General features: G+C 45.9%; 1 protein-coding gene across 2 annotated transcripts in view; it reads right to left on the bottom strand.

Moving 5' to 3' along the window:
* SEMA3C (semaphorin 3C) overlaps nucleotides 1-20,249 on the bottom strand; it is a 136,431-nt gene that overhangs the window by 66,719 nt on the left and 49,463 nt on the right. The gene's annotated exons all lie outside the window — the stretch shown is intronic.

The raw sequence follows: 20,249 nt of genomic DNA, 5'->3' as shown, positions 1-20,249 counted from the left end.
AGACTAGGGAGTCAGATATGTATGGAAGCAGGGCTTGGGGGGCTAACCTTCCTGTTACCGAGCCTTACTGGTTTAGAAAGGTGGCACAGTTAGCAGATGGTGCCACTGACCCAGAATCCGCATCAGTTTCATTTATGAAGAGAGCAGAATTGGGGAAAGAAGGTCATTTAGGGGGGGAAAAAAAGTCATTGGAATTACTCAAGGATTGGCAAAGACACAGATAGCCTTGAGCTTTTGGTAACGTTTTACTAAGCACGCTTTTCACATCCCAGGGTAGTGACTCCTGGCTGTGCGAATTTACCATAAAGCATCAGGAACGAGCATGGGTTGCAGAATCAAGGGTCATTCACCAACTACCTGCAGATAAGTAACTTTCAAGCAGTACCGAGGAGAGTAGCGACAGGTGACTGAATCCAAGGAGCAAGGTCCCACTGCTGCAGCTCTGCCATTTCTACGTCTACAAGTGTTTGGCAAGTGGACCCTGGTGTGCTAATGGGTAAAGTTAAAAAATAGCAGTACCTACATTACTGGGTTGTATGGAGCTATAAGTCAATAATATTAATGAGGCACTTTAAGAGTCCCAAGCTACAGTGCCATTCATTACATGAGTTATGTATGATTAAATCCTGGGGGAATGTGTCGATCTTTAGCCTGCAAAGTAAGAACACATCCTTACAGAAGGGAGATGGAAATAGAGGCATATATTAGCTGATTGATATTTAATAGTAATATGGTTATTTTCATACTAGACTGTATTCCAATTATTGAAGCACGCAAGTATAATAAAAAAAAGTTAAGCCTTGTTAAAGAAAGTAACAGTTCGGAAATGCAAGATCATTTTGGAGTTTGTCAAGGAACAAACACTGTTTTAGATAGCCAAGAAAAGTGTTGACAAACACCTGCCAGCTTCCAAAGAAAATAAAGCTTCAATGGGATAAGCGCCTCAAAGAATCCACACAGAATAATATTATGAAGATAGGGTTGAATAAACGGGACTAGGCAGTTCTCCTAAAAGGTGCCCGCTAAGGAAAGGGAAAATGAAACCACCTTTATTACCTTCCTTACTTGTAGGGAAGACTTCCTTGACAGATAAAACTTACCTATGGAAAGATGAGGGTCGAATACGCAAGATTCGGGTTGACCCCCATGGACAGAGCAATGGGATAAAACTCTCAAGTTCATCCCTTCTTAAGTCAACAAGGATATTTCAAAAATTCACAGAACATAGCGGAGTGTTACGTGCTCCTATGTGCCGTGCTGCTATGCCAGTGTGCCCTGCTGCTATGCCAGCCCGAGCAAAGACGGTCCATGACCGCACCCCTGCACGGATCACTAGCCAACAACATTGGAAGGGATGCCTTGTTGCAGAGTACTGACATGAGTTTCGTGGGTCCTAAACGCTGGCACAAAAACTTTTCTTTCTTCCTCTCTGGATTGTATAGCCTATGAGCATGCAGTACTTATAGCAAAGATAGTTACCAAGAATGGCGCCAGTTAAAAATGGCGAGAAGGTATCTTTGAGAAATAAAAACAAAAACATGAGGCCTCTTAAGTAATCTCCAAGTCACTGATTCACCACAAAACTGCACTATTAGCATTGAAATATGACCAAGAGTACACCCTGAGCCGCAAAAATTTAAAAAAAAAAAAAGCCTCAAGTGAAATTTACTAGCAAGTAACAAACAATGGCAGCTTCTGACGTTCGAAAATGATCAATTTCATGCATCAAGCCAAATGCCATAGGGAGCCATAACCACATTAGCTTAAGACCTTTCTGGTCCACAGATCTTTAGTTTTCCAGCCCATAAAGCATCTTCCAATTTAATTACCTGAAGCTCACTGACAGTTGACAGCTGTGAACCAAGGATGATTTACTTTAAAAGCGTTGTTGTTACGATAGAAGGGTAAGCTATTTTCTTGAAAGGCTATTTAAATGGTTGTTAGTAGCTCACGTGGAAGTTTGGAGCTTGAGAAGTTTTTCATCTTCTCAGCTTGGGAGAAGGGGAAGAGTTCAAAGCCAAGAGAATTTTATCTATAAAAACAATGGCCCAAGAATCCATCACCTGGGGGTTAAAGCAGACACAAGGAGATTCAATAGAAAACAACTGATTTAATGATTCAGTGACAGTGAGAGGGGACCACAATTGGTCGACTTTCATCTACAGCAGTCCCAGAATGGCGCTACCCTATGCTTCTATAAATCTTCCTAATGACGTCATCCTTTTTGCAGCATCAGAGGGACAGCAAGCCGTGTTGCTTCTAAGGACGTGATCAACAGACAGAGAGGAGAACTTGCTGAGAGCATATGCCAATGAATGCATGGGCTCCACAGGGGGCAACAGGAGTCTCCCAAGACACTGAAAAAATCCCCTAGGAAACAGCACTTAAAATACAAACAAGCAAACAACAAAACACTGAGTGCTTCTATGCTAAAATCTACACCGTTGGCGAACCCCCAGGCTGGAAATATACTGTGATGTTTCCTATAGGGATAATTCTAGAGGCAAAATTTCCAGCCCACTCTGCTGGAATAAAATTCATGTATTCCACACACACACACTGCTTTCTGTAGGGACAGCTCTGATGCGCTTTGAGAATATCCCAAACTGGAAGGATATTCAGATGCTGCAAAAATGCAAATCTCTTGGAGGGCAGGAGTTGTGGTGTAGCAAGCTAAGCTGAAGATTTGAGTTCTGGTCTGTAACACAGTGTTTGCTTTAAAGCTTGGCTATTCCGTGCTTAAGATTCAACCTCCTGCTGGAGCATCCAGGAAGAAACAAAGAATGTTTCAGACAGCTGTTTCCCTGCTGTTCCCACACTGTTGAAGTTCCTGGCTCCTGGCCTTCGCCTGGTCCAGTCCTGGCTGTTGTTGACACTGCCATAGTGAATTGGTGTTGGAAACTCGCTCTCCCTCCCCGTCACTTCTCTGGCTGTGTCTCTCTTCCTCCCTCTTCTCTTTCGGTTGTTCTTTCCAGTAGATGACACAATTAAATCCTTTAAAAATATCTAAACCCTAAAAATTTAACTTTCTGTGTCTACTTAAGCAAGGCCAGTATTTTGATCGAACATTTATAGCATAGTTCCATATACATGCATACATTACTTTTGTCAATGATACTCTATCTTTGCCTACATAAGAATTAATATTTATTTTCTGGTAAGCCAATCAGTGATCTTGAAATCCCATTAAGGAACCTCATTCTTATGCTCAGAAATGCAGTTTTGGCGAACAAGATGGAAGAGGGTAGAGCTTTCTTCTATGACCTTTATACACCTGCTTAAATGCACATGGAAAAACTCATCTACCCAGTTCGCCCCTTTGATGTTTTTATAAAATTCAAAGAGATGTAAAGGGTTCCTGGATTGAAAAGCAATCCATAGGAATCTGCTGATTAGAAGCGTACGCGGTAGTTACTCATTAGATACACTTAAAGCTCATGATGCGCTATGAATATGTTTATGCAACACGGAACCATGGAGCCCTTATCATCATAGCAGTCTAGACGCTGTTCAAACAAAAAGGACAAAAGCAGAAAAATTCATTTTGTGCCATGACGATAATGTCACCTCTCGCCTCAGGCTCAGTCAGCCCTCGCATCACAGATGTCAAAGTCAATCCCCAGGGTACCCTTCACAGGTGGTGTAATTGACAGGCTCGTTTCCTCTCTCCGAGTCCCCTCTCAAAGAAGCTTGAGCAAAGTGGTCCCCAACAACCCAGCTTCTCCCAGAAACTCAACTGTGTTTGAAACTGAGCTGAATTTCACCTGTTCCGTTTGGGCAAACAAGCAAAGACAAGTGTGGAAACTCCAACGGACTGAAAATTGGGACTCCTTCATTCCTAGTGTAAACAGGGCAGCAGGCATAGGTTCAAAGATATTTGCTCAAGTTAGAAAAACAACAGCTCCAATAGAAATCCTAGGAGGGTTTACCATTAGGAATAAGTCTTCTTGTTTTATTTAACACCCATTTAAAGTCCCTGCGTTAAGCTGCTTAGAGTATCAAGTCTGGCCCACAAAGAAACTAAAATTCAGTGAGTCGGAGCAGTTGGAACAAAGTCCCACATTGACCCAGGGAGAGACAAGATCTAGCATTCAAAACAAGTTAGGTTCTTAATCCTGGTTCTAACAGGCTACCATGCCTCAATGCTTGTTTATTTCCCTAGCCTAAGAAGTATCAAACGGTGTAAAAATGCCTTGATTTCCCCCTGTTTTCTTGGTCTGTCTGGGAGCAGTGGGGAGCACAATGCAATTAAGGTGAGAACAATCAAGATTTCCCGGATGTGGTTCCAACAAGTATTTGCAGCAGAACCTGAGCGTGGGCATGGCTTCCAGGAGATAAAAGGCTCGGCTTGTCTGTTTCTTCATGGCTGAGCATGATTGGCTAAGTGGAATAAAGTGACGTGCATATTCATGAAAGCGGAAGGAGGAAAATGGTTCCACTGAGTGAGCCTGCCCAAAAGGCGATAACACCTGGGGTTGGCAGCAACGCGGGGGCACAGCCCGCTGATTTTCTGCCTGAAGTGCCAGCATTCCATATGGGCGCTGATTTGTGCCCTAGGTGCTCCACTTCCGATCCAGCTTTCCGCTTATGGCTAAGGAAAGCCATGAAAAATTGTCCGAGTGATTGGGCCCCTGCACCCACATGGGAAAAAATTAGAAAAAGCTCCTGGCTTCAGGTTTCGGGCTGTGCCAGCTTGGGCCGCTGTGGCCATCTGGGGAGGGAACCAGTGGATCAAAGATCTTTCAGGATCTCTTCCATTCTCTCTCTTTCATGTCACACAAATAAAGCTTTTAAAATGAGAAAGAGACAGGCAACAATGGACACAGCCAGTATCAGGTACTACATCCAGGAGGTTTTCAGACACACAGTGAGCTGCAGGAAGAACCACCCTCCCCAGGGTTGGCCCCACACATGGCCCCAATTTATTCCCCTTTTTTTTTTTCCAGCCCAAATCTCAAGCACCCCCTTTCACTCTCAAAGGACTCAGGGTTTACATTGCTAAACTCAGTAGTCATTCTTTCTGCTTCCGTTTCTGAACAGTCTTCTTGAATGGCTTTTGTTGTTACATTAAGGATGAAATCCAAATTTGCAACGTGGCACATGTCCAGAAACCTCACTCATCACCACTGGTCTGGTTTCTTCCTGCTCTTGTTCTTCTGACCTCCCAATGGCTGCAAACTTGCCTCTCTCCCTCGGGATATTTGTGCATGCTTCTCCTGCAAACAAGACCCATCCTGCCTTTTTCTAACGTATGCTTCTAGCGCAAACAATAGTTTCGATTCTCTTTAAGCAAAGATGCAGCACAAAAGCTCCCTTGATCCTGAGAAGGGTTCATGTCTCCGGTTTGATGCTGGTCCCTTTTGTGGTTTTCTCTTCTGGAATATCACATGACATGGTGTGCAGTGCCACAGGTTGGGGACTGGAAGAGTGTCTTGCTGAGAGACCTATTTGCTCTTCCTTGCAGTTTTATCCTGAGTCTGAGACAAAGTTCTTTGCTCATTTCCATTGTAACTTTTTGTGCTCTATCAAGTTGCAAGACTTGTAAAATCTCAGGCCCCTGAAAAACCGAGAGCTTGGGGCTGGTGTTTGGCTTGAAGATTGGGACACTAATGAAGAAGGTTGGGGGGCTGAAGTTTGATCCCTGGTTCCAGCTCCTGACTCCACCTTCAGGCTAATGCAGAACTCAGGCGAAGAGCAGGTGCTGACTGTGGCCATTTGAGAGTGAGGAAACCAGTGGGCCAAAGATATTTCTCACTCTCTCTCTTTCATTCTCTACATCTTATCCTCTCTCTGACTCTGTCAAATAAATCAACACATCTGAAAAAGAGTGAGGGCATGCAAACTTTAGAGACCACTGCGAACGATCCTCGTAGGAGTCCTACTGAACGCACCTGGCAAAATGCTTAACTGGAAAAGGCAAAAGAGATGCTAACGACTAACGGGAAAGCAGTGACATATTGCCAGAAAAATCTCTCTGTCTTGATTGGTTCAGAGTCATGGAAGGCCACCCACGACTCTAAGGAAGACAGACTCCTTGGAATGTAGCAACCCGGCTATCTTCATCAAACAGAATTTTGATGCATTCTTTAATCCCTTCGCCTTGGAGCACAGGCAAAAAAAAAAAAAAAACCTGTATACCACAAATTCCCCAATTTAAAGCATTAGTCCATACATACAGAGACAGACTCTTCCTAAAAAGACAGCTACTCCAGCTACTCCAGCTAGTCTCTCTAAATATTATTCAGCTCAACATGACTCATTGTTTAGCTAAGTTACAGCATTTGGCTTCAAAAGAAGCAAGTTTCAGGAAGAACCTTCCAGGCTTGTCCATTTGACTTTAAACACACTCTACGCTTCTTCTGTGCAGAAATCTCTCTTTCTTCTTTTTTCTTGCCTTTCTCTCCCTTGACGGAATTAGAAATCCAAGGGAAGCAGGTGCCTTCACATTCACACCAAGCAACTATTTGTTTCCAAGTGGTATTCTCGGAATTGACATCACTCCATTTTCTTTTTTAAACACAAGATTTTGCGGTCATTTTCTGTTTGGCTCTGGAAACAAATAATATTTATCATTCTTGCATGTACTTCAAGGAGAGCCACAGAATATGGGACTCTAAGCTTATTTGACAAGATGCTGTCACTTCCGGGAGTTAAACAGCAGGCATGGCTGTCCTTTCATTTTCTCTGTGCAAGGAAAATCTCTGGAGGAACTTAGGCACCTCAGGGGAGGAAGGAAGAAGGCTTAGAAACCATGACCTGCCACCCGAGTATTCATACCTCGTGTTGCCTTATTAATGTGGAAGTCTCTTTCCACTCACGCTCACAGCCATTTCCATCTGTGGATCTCAAAAAAGCAAACCACTCTATTAGACGAAACAATGGGAATATAGCCAAGAAGTTCAGGTACTGTGACAGGAGTCATGTGAAACCAGTTAAGCGACTTAGCACAAGTAAGTCAAATGAAGTGGAATTAGGACTTCACATCTCAGAGTAAAATGAACAGTTTTCGAATCGGGAACTCATCTTTGCTCTCTCTTCTTTGAAGAGAAAGCAAGTTTCAAGACTTGGAGAGCTTTGTAACTTGACCGTGATGATCTTTTACAACCAAGTGGAAAATCAATCCCAGAGAGTACAATTTAAATCCAAAGACCAACTTCACCTAAAACAAATGGATTCAAACGGAATCTTCCTTTCCCGTTTTTTATGAGTGCATTTTCCTGAAACACAATTTGTTTTTCAAAGACTCAAGATCTGCTCTCAAGTCTTGACTGGCTTTCTGCCGGGCTGCAAAGCCCCGGGCAAGTCTCAAGCCCCACCTCAGTGGAAGAAACCATCACCCCCACCGATGGCCTGGGACTTTGTGCTAATTGAATCAGACAATAAGCGTGAAGTGCTTTGAACATCGTGGATGTCGCGCAAAACCAGCAGTCTCCATGCCACGCTGGAGGTTTCCATTTTGAGCAGAATATTTGCACACTCTGACCCCGCCGTAGGCTTGTTTTCTGAGCTAATCCTGTCTCAGAAAACCTAGCCAATGAACATATCCGTTACATCAGTGTAGTGATGAAAAAGGTTATGGATATGGCACAAGTTTAGCAAAACTAATTCTTGTTGCAACACAAATGCAAATGATGAATAGGACAAGAAACTCCCTTTAACCCATACCCCCTCTATCTTTATTATTTTGAAAAGATTAATGAATTTACCAGAAAGAGGGATGGAGAAACAGAACAAGATTCTTTCATCTCCTAAAACATGTCCTAAACAATCATAATGGCTCTGGCTGGTGCAAGTCGAAGCCAGGAGCCAGAAACCCCATACAGTGCTCCAATGGGGGTACCAGGGGTCAAATACGTGGTTCCCCATCTGTTTGCTCTCCAGGCACATTAGCAGGGAGCTGCATGAGAAGTGGAGCATCAGGAACTTGCACAGGCACTGAGACTCGGGTGCCCCAGCCTTGGGCGTGCCCCTTCACCTGCTGACCCACAATGCTGGACCACCCATCCTGCCTCACTCTGAGCGGGCCTATGGAGTATGCTTACCCATATGCCAAGAACTCCACGGCACTTCTCAGCCAATGGCAACACAACCCGATGAACCAGCCTTATTTATCTTTTCACAGCACACATAGGAAGAAACCGCAGTGTCTTTCTTCCTCCCTAAATTTTGCAAGCTCTCTAATCCTTCCAAGAGGATGGGAATTCACTCGGCTAAGATTCTGATTTTTTTTTTTCCTATGTATACAGATGTGGTCATTTGTTTGTTTAAAATAAACTGACGTGCTTTCTAGAAACACTCACTTAGACCCTTTGTAGCTCTGCCTAGAAACGCTCTATGTTTGTCTTAACCCCAAACACCACTGCCAAGAAAGACCAACACCTTTCCCAGGGACTCTCTTACAAACGACTGAGACCTCAACTGTGATGCATTGCTTATCTGCCATGCCTTAAAGACTTGTTCCATATTATTCTGTTTGTTTTTTGTTGTTTTTTATGGTTTATTTCATCATCTTCAAGTTCCTAACATCATGTTTTGTGTAAGGATCACATTTATTTTGGGGATGGAATAAATATTAATACACAACTAGGACAGTTTTCAGAGGGCATGTGTGTATAAAGTTTGACAATCTTGAAAACTTAAAAAGCATGTTTTTAAAAAATAATAATAGTACCTCAAGGGCCCAGCGCAGTAGCCTTGCTGCTGAAATCCTCACCTTGAATACACCAGTGATCCCATAGGGGCACAGGTTCTAATCCCGGCAGCTCCACTTCCCATTCAGCTCCCTGCTTGGGGCCTGGGAAAGCAGTTGAGCGTGGCACAAAGCCTTGGGACCCTGCACCTGTGTGGGAGACCTGGAAAAGGCTCCTGGCTCCTGGCTTCAGACTGGCTCAGCTCCAGCTGCTGCGGTCACTTAAGAATGAATCATGGGACGGAAGACCTTCCTCTCTGTCTCTCCTCCTCTCTATATGTATCTGACTTTGCAATAAAAATAAATAAATCTTAAAAAAAAAAAAAAACCTCAAGAACCTTCAAGCAAAAACAAATAAAACACACATATATTGATATTCTGTTTTCTATGTAAAGGTTGATCTGGCCGATTATAGTAATGTCACAAGTGATGACATTGAACCCACCTTTTGTGTAAAAATCCTACATAGTTCAGAGGGGGAGGCCCAGGCAACAGTATTGGGATAAATAACCCTTTCGTATCATTTACTGCCTTATCCATCAAAGTCACTTCATTCTTTGGCACGGGAGTTTCCTGCTTGCGAGTTTGTGATAAGGATAAAGGAAAAATAAAAGGCAATCCATCCACATATACTTATTCCAGGCCCATTGTTTTGCTCAGAAATATTAGCTGGGATCTTCCTGAGAAAGGTCACACATCTTTCTCTCAAGCTCATAGGGCCCAAGGGCGAGAATGTAGCTGATGTCGGCTGGAGCACCCTCGCCCTCTTCCACACCCCTCGCCAGCTTCCAGTGCTGGCACTGCCCGTCCTGTGAGGTCCCCCGGTTCATCCGTGAACCACGACCTGGAGGAAGCGCGTGACATGCGAACGGAGCATGCCGCTGCAGGGCTTTAGCAGACACACACGGAGAACACGGCCACCAGGAAAAGTATTTCCCTCCATCCCAGCAGGTGCTTTGTCAAACACTGTTGTCTGTTTCAGACAGCTTCATTTCCTGCCTGCTGGTCGGGACTCTTCCAGATGAAATCGGGGTCTAGACATTGCCAACGGCAACCATTTCTGTACATTCAAGGGATACCTCAGCCCCTGGGGTGGTGTGTGTGTGTGCTTTTTTTTTAAGTTTTCATAAACTTTTATTCTCTGAGTTACTGGGTTAGTCGGATGTCCCTGAGCCAGTTGCTATTAAGTATATCATAAAAATAAGCAAACTTCAAAAATTCCTTAGGGGGAGGGCGATTGTGGGTCCACATTGATACGACAAATGTGTTAAAAGAGAGGCACCAAGTGCCAGTGGAATCCTAATGCAGCCTGTGTATTAAAAAGTCATGTTCAATTCCACCTTCAGGGCCAACCCCTAGTGCGGGGCGTTATTCATTTTCCGTCCTCAGCGTTTCTTTCTCCCATCTGTCATGTATTCTCCTGCCCCGTGAGCATCCATTATCACTCTGAATTCCAGACATTCCACCTGTCACCTCTGACGGATGGCCACCGCGGGAGCCCTACCTGCTCTTCTTATCCTCATTCTTATCTTTGATTCAAATATTTATTGAATGTCAGGAAAATGTGGGCACCCTGGACAGTCTGCGTGGCTGGGGCGGGGTGGAGGGGCTGGTAATACAAAGACTTTAGAGCCAAGGTCGCAAGTGATGTGAAATGTACACATGTGTTTCACGTGTCCACCTGAACGCATTAGCATCCCAACCTGAAACACGGCCACGTCCTTGGCACACATTGCTTCTGTCTGACTTCAGATCTGTTCAGCGACTTTTTCTTCATTTTCGGAACCAACAATTCTGCGATAGGAACCGTGCCACATTTTAACAAAGGATGCAGCTTTTCCTGGAAAGGCTCACGGGCTCACAGCCGTACGAGTCTTTTGTGTCTCCAACTGCCTTTGAGTGCTCACAATGTCCCACACGCGCCGAGGTGAGGATTGACCGACCTGAAGTCATGCCTCAAAATGACAAAGAAGGCTGCAGAACGTTCGTGGGAGTGCGTCTAACGTTTGAACAAAGATTCCTATACTTGTGCAACATCTGGCGCCATGCCAAAGCTGTTTCATCTTTGCGTGAACTCTTAGCAGCATCCCACCCCCATCAAGCTGGACACTTGATAATCTGATGCTTTCTTCAGCTTCAACACCTGTTTCTCTCCCGTGGCCTTGCTGCATCAGTAATAGAGCCATGCATATCGCCTAGAAAATAGGATCTCACCGCACACGAGCCGGCAGTTTCCTCCAGCCGTTGCCTACACACTCTCCCACATTGCTAAGCTTTAACCAGTGCTGCCGTGTTTACAAAATCATTCTTCAAGTTCATTGTCTTCTGTGAGAAGTGAGAAAATGGCTTACCTGCCCTTGATAACATACTATTCTACAAGTGTGCCCCTCACTACATTTATTCTTTTTTTTTTCTTTAAGATTTATTTCTTTTTATTGGAAAGTCAGATATACAGAGAGGAGGAGAGACAGAGATGAAGAGCTTCCGTCCAATGATTCACTCCCCAAGTGACTGCAAAGGCCGGAGCTGAAGCCAGGAGCCAGGAACCTCTTCCAGGTCTCCCACATGGATGCAGAGTCCCAAGGTTTTGGGCTGACCTTGACTGATTTCCCGGGCCCCAAGCAGGGAGCTGGATGGGAAGTGGAGCTGCCGGGACTAGAACCCGCGTCCACATGGGATCCTGGCGTGTTCAGGGTGAGGACTTTAGCCACTAGACTACACCGCCAGGCCCAACATTTATTCTTTGCAACAACAAAATTCTAATGTGGGAACATTGTACTTCATGTCCAATAAAGAAGAAAAATGCACTTGCAGGATTTAAGTGTGTGTTAATGAGCTGGCGCTAAGGGGTATAGGAATATTACTCTAAAGCCTTTCCATACACTTTTTTTTAAGATTTATTTTTGTTAGAAAGGCAGATGTACAGAGAGGAGGAGACACAGAGAGGAAGATCTTCCGTCCGACAGTTCACTTGCAAGCAGCCACAGTGACCAGAGCTGAGAACAAAACAAAGCCAGGAGCCAGGAGCCTCTTCCGGGTATCCCACGCAGGTGCAGGATCCCAAGGCTTTGGGCCATCCTCAATTGCTTTCCCAGGCCCCAAGCAGGGAGCTGGATGGGAATCGGGCACCCTGGATTAGAAAATCAGCACCCATATGGGATCCTGGGGCATGTAAGGTGAGGACTTCAGTTGCTAGGCTACCACACCGGGCACTCCATACACTTTTTTTTTTATATATACATTGTAAACAGTACCAGATTCATTTCCTCCATAAGTACAGGCATTCTTTAAAACTTTTATTTATTTGTTTTGGATGACACCAGAACCGTTTAGAGAGAGGGCGAAACTACTTGTTAAATTGTTTCAGTGAACGGGATATAAGGCCTTCAATTTTCCTAACCAGTTTGGGAGAAAGAGTTGGGGGGCAGGGAGCAGAAAGGGCTGACGGATTAATGTTTATCTTTCACCAGGGGAGAAATTTGAGGGGGCGCGGGGGAGGAATGGTATGGACCATTTGAGATGCCCAGTGGTAAAGAATGTGTTTTGTTTATTTCTATTTCAATTTTATGGTACACAGTAAAAGTAAATACCGAGATAAACAAAAGTTAAAACCGTTCAGGCGTACAAACACACGCCCGGATCACCCAACGTAAGATCCATCATCCACTCGGGTGCTTCGATTGCTAGTCTCACTGCTTAGCAGCAGCCTTCTCGGCACCTGCCGCCACCTCTAGAAGCCCTCACTAGACGAACACCGATACGAAAGAGCTTTTCCATTTTCCCCAAGAAATAAAGGCAAACGCACCGGACATCTCAAGCTGCTTTTAAAACCTTTAGGACAGGCAAGGAATGCACACCATCTTCCAAAGCCGAGAAATTAAAATGTGTCTAAAGGAGATGGCAGGTTGCAAGCCACTGGGCTTGATGCTGGCAAGGTGTACTGTAGGAAGGACGGAGACCAAAGTCTGTGGTCCCTGCCTTTGTCTGAGCAGCTTTGCACACAGCGCCATGCATTTCACTGCGGCTCAGCTATGCCACATGTCAACAAAGAGGTTGAACTAAATAATCAGGTAAATCCTTCTAGGAGACACTCAGCATTCGTTGACATTTAAGATTCTAAAAGTTACCTTTGACCTCTGCTGAGAGCAACAAATATTTACCTGGAAAATTCCGGCTATCATGTCCTCTCCTACACGTGAAATCCAAGCTCACGTCTAAGCAGTTACATGCTTTCTGAATACTAGTTTATCATGAAAGCCGAACTGAACTTGAACTTGTGTAGCTGGTTGGATTTATATTCAGAGCAAAAATGAACATGAAGAGCTCAAGTTCAGAATAATAAAAGGAAATGGACTTGAAGCCCCGAGTCCTTCTGGATTCTGACCGGAACTCAACATCCCAATGTTTAGTCTCACAATTGAACTTGACGCTCTAACTTTTGACCGCACGAAAGAGCTGTTCTTTCTTTATTAAAATTGTATATCTATTGAAAGAAGGCGATTAGCAAATAGCCCCCACCTTCCCTAACTTTTGAACAACAGGGCACAGAAATCCAACCATGTTAAAGCTATACTAGTTCGATAAAGTTACCACACTTCCCCAGATATTCAGGAGCATGCAAAGTCGGGCCAGGTTCCACCAGGCTGCACAGTCCTCTGCTTAATTCACGTGGACAGGGCAAACCGCCCACCCCAGGGGAGTTTTGCTTGTCCAAATGTTCATCTTTCAGTCTGTTCTTCGCTCAGTCTGTTCCAGCCTGCGATGCCTTTCTTGTTCAAAAGATCCCTACCCTGTCCTGCAGACCTAGAAAACACAAACTGTTTCCTTTGCAACGCAAAATTTTCTAATAATTAGTAAAAGACAGATCAAGGAATTGCACTTTCCCCAACTCCTGGAGGCCCTCTCTCTCTCTGCACCGTGGAGTTCTCTGCATGGGGAGGCTAAGCCCATTCACAAACCTACGGGCACACCCTTCCTCTCATTATATTTCACAGCAACACAGGTTCGCTAAGGCAAGCGATTTTACTGTCTTTGCATCCAGCTTTTGAAAATGTCACGCAAAACTTCCTTTTGCAGTTCAGTTTCTAAATTCAGTCTGAAGTCTGTCTACCGTGAGTTGATAATTTGCTTAATCTACTCTAGCAATCTCCTTCACCGCTCAGCATGCAAAATAATCCAAGAATATTTACGCGGCCTTTGTTCTATATTTCTTGTCACGAGCACTTTAACCTAGAATTTCAACCTCGACAACACATAGGTTTTACTAACGGCGGCAACTCATTGACTTTGAGGCGTTGGCCAAAGACACCCATCAAATGAACGTACTGCTGTCAACAGACTGTGTTTCGCTGAATTGAAAGCTGAAAGTGTCTGCTTTTAAACTGACAGTATCTAGGCTATTTTTACCTTAAACTATACTTCTCATGTAATACAAAGCCATGTACGGAAATGCATGCGTGTTTTCAAATGTTGCTCAGAAAATGGATTCCTCAGCCAGGGTCTTGTTTCTGGAAGTCACGTCCAGCGCACATCAAAATGTGAATATTTCCACAATACGCTCCCCTAAAGAGATACAGCTAGGAGACTCCATAAGTTTATAGATCTTGATTTAGTACATAGGGGGGAAGGGATACATCACAATTAAAAGCATGATGAATTAGAAAACATAAAAATGGGTAAGTTTCGTGCACAAAGGCCACCAAGTATGTGAAAAAAAAAAAAAGCCAGGCAAATATAATGAGGATAAAGATATCTAAGCATACGTACCCGCCATAGGGCTCACAGGTGGAACGTAGTTTTGAACTCGCAGCCGTTACTTAGAAAAAGACAAAATGAAATCCGACAAGTAATGGCTTAAAATCAGTATTGTACAAGATAGCTAATGAGCCATACATATGTGAGTGCGTGTTCACACTGGTTATGAATCTAAAGGAGAACAATCAAATCACGCTGCAACGCAACACATCGGCCACACCACCCGAACAAAACTTGTCTCCCAGTGGCAAGAAAACCACACAAATGGACTGGCACTGTGGCACAATGGGTTAGTCCCAGGCTTGCTGCACCACATCACATACTGCAGGCTGATTTCAGATTCCGGCCACTCTACTCTGATCCAGTTCCCGCTAAGGTGCCTTCCTTCCCAGAAATGTGGCCGCAACAAAGCCCGTTAATGAGCTTCCCCCCCCCCCCACCGCCGACCCACTGCTGTCACAGGGAGATGTGTATTCTGTATACGAGAGAAGCTGAAGGGACAGGTGCCGTGGCACGGCAAGCTAAGCCTCCGCCTGCAGCGCTGGCAGCCCACGTGGGCACCAGTTTGAGTTCTGGCTCCTCCCCTTCGAATCCAGCTCTCTACTAATAGCCTGCAGAAGAGAGAGAGAAGCAACTGCTCAGTGTCGTGGAGCAGGCTGGAAAAACTACCTTTTTTTTTTTTTCCGTGTTCTATCAGGACACACAGGCGGGTGGGCAACAGACCTTCCCGCCACAATTGGCCCCAAGTGACAAAGTACAAAATGCATCTCAACTAAAGAACAAATGGAAAGCCTGTTAGTCTACAATGCTGTGTATTTTCATGAAAAAAAAAAAAAAAAGGGCTGTGGAAATACTGATCAGAAATGGTAAGAATGAACAACGCCATCTCACTGTGACGCAACAACACGCAGGGTCATTCTCATCAGCAAGCCTGTGCCTCGTCCCTGTGTCTGTGCTTGGGGTCTCTCCTGCCACATTGGCCGGCCGGGACACTCCTGGACACACAGCGGACGCCAGCACCGCAGGACTCAGACACGCTCTGCTGGAGACAGACGTGGACGCCCGTCGTTCGCTGCCCTGACCCATCCGGCCTCTGACAGCGGCTCTCCTTCCATCTGCCCCTTTCCATTATTGCACGCAGCCACAGCGTCCTCCCTGACCTCATTCATGATTCTGCTTCCAATGCGCGTGTGTTCCTCCGGATGCAACAGCTGACGTCACTCGCTATTCCTAGATCTCTTTAAAGAAAGGGGAGGCGTGTGTCTGACATCCTTTCAGAGCAAATGGAATAGATGCCACAACTGCATCTTCTGCCCGCAGGCAGCGGAGTCTCTGTTACACGCCTGTGTGACTCCATGTCCACTGCGGGTACCGCGTGAGGTACGCAGAGCCCATTGGGGTTTCCTCTCTGGATTCTGTTTCTTAATGCTGAAATGATCACAGACAGGAAGCAGCGTAATCTCACTGACAAGTGATATTTCTCGAAAGCCTTTCCATGATGGTCAACACAGCCAGGGCAGCAACGAAGCCATGATCTGCCATCCCAAATGGGACAGTTTCAACAGCAAAGGGGGAAGCCTCTTAAGCTTATTTCAGGACACCTGGCATTCATGGGTCTTTCCTTGGCATGCCACTAGGCGCAGCCGTCCTGTGCAAAGTGACTCCCAGCCCAGGGTCCAGTGGAGGAAATGACGGTTTAGATATTCCGATAATATTTCCACCGGCCCTGGGCAGCCTGGCTTCTGGCACCCTGTTGTGTCTGAGCCCTGAGCCTGGATGACTCCAGGGAAATCAACAGGATGCAAATTCAAGGGCACCGGTAGTGATAAAAGGCAATTAGAGTTGTAACAATTTCCCTCCTTTGAAATCCTCGCTTATGAGTCAGAGCTAGCGCGCGATAACATGTTAGCTCGTTTGTAAATTTCATTTCAATCTTTTTCAAAAAGTAATCACACATCGCTACTGACATTATACCTTCACTAACTTGGCTCGTGGTTGGCAGTCACATGGCTGTGTCTTTATGTAAAAGATAAGATTTTACGAGTTTAATTCTTGCTTCCTAGGAAGAAATCAAATTCGGGGAGATATCTGGATTAAATAGATTTAGATAACAATTTTGTAACATTTCATGATTTAGCAAAAAAATTTTTCCGCACAAGATGTAATTGTCAAATGGAAAGGATTGCCTACTTTTCTCCTAAGGGTGGAGTGACACAGCAAGAGGGAGACCTCTTCCACTGCTTTGTCCCCCAAGTACCTGCAACAGCCAGGCCTGGGCAGGCAGGAGTCAACAGCTGGGTCTCCACCCAGGTCTCCCAGTGGAGCGACAGGTGAACAAACACCAGGGTGATTTTGCCACTAACAGGTGCCCCGTGCCGGAACTCTGCCGTGACAGCCGGGACTGGAACCAGCACTGCTATATGTATATATATATATATGTGTATATGTATATATATATATTTTTTAAGATTTATTTCTTTATCTTTGAAACAGAGAAAGAAGGAGACACAGGAAGAGAGAGAGCTCTTCTATTTGATTTACTCCCCAAATGGCCACAACAGCCAGTGTTGAGCCAACCTGACGCCAGGAGCCAGGAGCCTCCTGCAGATCCCATATGGGTACAGGGACCCAAGGCTATGAGCCATCCTCCACTGCTTTCCCAGGCCATAAACAGGGAGCTGGATGGCAAGCGGAGCAGGCAGGTCTGGAACACACATCCGTGTGGGATGCCATGCTATGCCACCTCGTTTTAAGTTTTGAAGCTACTTTAAGCTTGCCTGTCTCCTTAATGCTTTCCTATGCACAGCAGAGCGCCCACTTCTGAGATACCATAACAGAGCTATACTGGGACCAAGAAACAAAAAATGATGTGCATATGTTTTCAAAATGAACTAATAAAATGACAGATTGGGAGGGGGAGAGACTCAGAGGGAGGCAGGCACTGCCTTAACGCATAGCAGTCCGAAGACCGGCTGCTGCCTTGCCAGCATTCCAACAGACGCGCACTCTTGCAAGAGCTGGGAAAATAGGTCAGAAGAGGAATTTATGAAAAAAAAAAAAACTGTACCTTAGGCCTAGAGTTTCAAGGATTAAGAAACAAAGGCGCCCTGTGATTCTACATTCTTCGCTTGGAAGGAAGAAGAAAAAAAAAATATTATCTCCAACAGCCTGATAGCTTACTGCCACTTCTGCTGCTGGATAGAGCCGCCCTTGACTGCGGGTCTCCTGTGCCCAAGGAGCCACGCAAGGCCGGGGAGCGCCCTGGTTCTCAGGGGGTGAGAACAAAGCAGGTCCTCCCACCTTTGGCAGCAGCAGCAGCAGCAGAGCCCAAGGTCAAGGTGTTATCTTGCAAAGTGACCTTTCCGTTCGCCAATCCCCGTGCTTCGGAATGCAAATCACAGCGCTCATGGTTGAGCTGGAAGCAAAAATCAACTCCGTCCCCTTCCTCCCCCGCCACCTCCCTCGGAGTCCATCCTAGCAACCGCATACCAGGGCAGAGAGGAGAGCCGTCCCTGGGGCCCCACCTCACAGGGTGGATCGCCAAGACACGGGAAGCAACAAGCAAACCCTCTCCTGGCCTCTGCCCCAGGGGGGGGTCTCTATCAGATTTTTTCCTCTGGAATGTTAGTGTGGTTTTAATTTTCTTTCTGCCTTGTTTGGCACACACGCGTGTGTTGCTCAGATCTGAGTAAGATTTCCGGCGGAAATAGCACTTCAAAGATGGGTACCTGAGCGGATGCAGGTTCGTTCCGGCATCGGCGGGCCATGCAGCCCTGGAACTGAATTGAAACTTTCAAGAGCTCCTTAAACACCCCACCCTATGGATTTCATAAACATTTAGCCATTAAAAGAGAGCGAAGTGACAGGCAATGATTTTAAAAAAAAAAAAATCATAAAAACGTTACATGGCCTGATTCAGGGCATCTCAGAATTCCTTAGCAGCAAAGATGAAACAACCTATATAGAATTGCTTTCCAAGATTTTTTTTTTTAATTCATTTGAAAGCAGGCCAAAGAGAGAAAGAGAAGCAGAGAATTTTCATGCACGGGTTTACACCCCAGATACCACAGCCAGCGCTAAGCCAGGTGGAAGCCCGGGAACCCCAAAGTCCACCCGGGGACCCCTGTCAGTTACAGAACCTGCGGGACGTCCAATCTGCGAGTAGGAGGGCATCCAGTATGGGAGTCCCAGCACTGCGAAGTGAGACAGCATTTCACTAATGGGCCTTGTGCCTACCTCGGAAGGATTTTTAAAGAACTAGTAGCCACGGGCCCGGCAGCGTGGCCTAGTGGCTAAAGTCCTCGCCTTGAACACCCCGGGATCCCATATGGGCAACTGTTCTAATCCCGGCAGCTCCACTTCCCATCCAGCTCTCTGCTTGTGGCCCGGGAAAGCAGTCGAGGACGGCCCAACACTTTGGGATCCTGCACCTACATGGGAGACCCAGAAGAGGTTCCTGGCTCCTGGCTTCGGATCGGCACAGCACCGACCGTTGCGCTCCCTTGGGGAGTGAATCATCGGATGGAAGATCTTCCTCTCTGTCTCTCCTCCTCTCTGTATATCTGACTTTCCAATAAATAGATAAATGTTTAAAAAAATAAATCTCTCAGCATCCCAGCTGCCTTCTTTAAAATGGAATGTTCGTACCCATACACCTTTAAGTCAACTGAAAAATGATTTTCTGGCTGGTAGAGCTTGCTAGTCCCCTTCCGCGGACACTATTTTCAATGATAAGGAGGAGCAATATGCAGGGGGATCAGCATAAGCTAGAACAAGAACAGGCTACATGTAAAGCAGCTAACATTGCTTTGCTCCCCAAACAAAGGAAAACATTTCTGCTTGCTCACGGTTTGGCTAAAACAAACAACACTCTTGCAACGTCTCAGTGGCTGAGTTATCTGAGAACACGTTTTAAGTTCATGTCCTTTTTTATGGCTCGAACAGACCCAGCTACACTCATACTAATGACGTTTTAAAAGTAAACATGAGGGGCCCCCGCGCGGTAGCCTAGTGGCTAAAGTCCTCGCCTTGCATGTGCCAGGATCTCATGCGGGCACTGGTTCTAATCACGGCTGCCCCTCACTTCCCGTCCAGCTCCCTGCTTGTGGCCTGGGAAAGCAGTCGAGGACGGTCCAAAGCCTTGGGACCCTGCACCCGCATGGGAAACCTGGTAGAAGCTCGTGGCTCCTGGCTTGGGATTGGCTCAGCTCTGGCTATTGCCGTCACTTGGGGAGTGAATCATTGGGCGGAAGATCTTCCTCTCTGTCTCTCCTCCTTTCTGTATGTCTGCCTTTCCAATAAAATGCTGGGGCACCCATGTCACAGTGTCTCAGGTCCCGTGCCACCTCTGCTCATGAGCCCAGCTTGTGCTCCCTGGCAGCCTGGAAGCCATCACATGGCCATTCAAACCCTGGCATCCATGCCATCCACATGGGACCCCTGGCTTGGCTTCGCAGCCGCTGTCTTCCTCCGTTGACCCAGAGGACAGATGAGCCCCGGCTCTTTCATGCTTCCGTGTTTTATCTTTAAAGCAAATAGAAACACCGTAACAACGGAAGCATTTGCCATGCCACTTGGCAATGACTCCCGATAGGAAGGGGCCTTGGAGGATTGGCAGAGGCCCCCGTGGGTACTCCGTGGGGCTCATTTATCATCATTCTGAGAGATGCTGCGCAGGATCAGGCAGGTTAAGCAGTCACTCTGCTACGAGTCTCGCCTGGAGGCCTTCCTTTTAGTGTAATGGGGGACCAGACGCAAAGATCTACAAACACAACATCATTCACTCCATAGTTATTCACATCTGCAC

The sequence above is a fragment of the Ochotona curzoniae genome, unplaced genomic scaffold, assembly GCF_017591425.1.
Source record: "Ochotona curzoniae isolate NIBS_2020 unplaced genomic scaffold, NIBS_Ocur_1.0 contig_21, whole genome shotgun sequence".
In the NCBI taxonomy this organism is placed as follows: domain Eukaryota; kingdom Metazoa; phylum Chordata; class Mammalia; order Lagomorpha; family Ochotonidae; genus Ochotona; species Ochotona curzoniae.
Note: the sequence above shows the minus strand (reverse complement) of the source record. Positions and strands in the feature narration are given on the sequence as shown.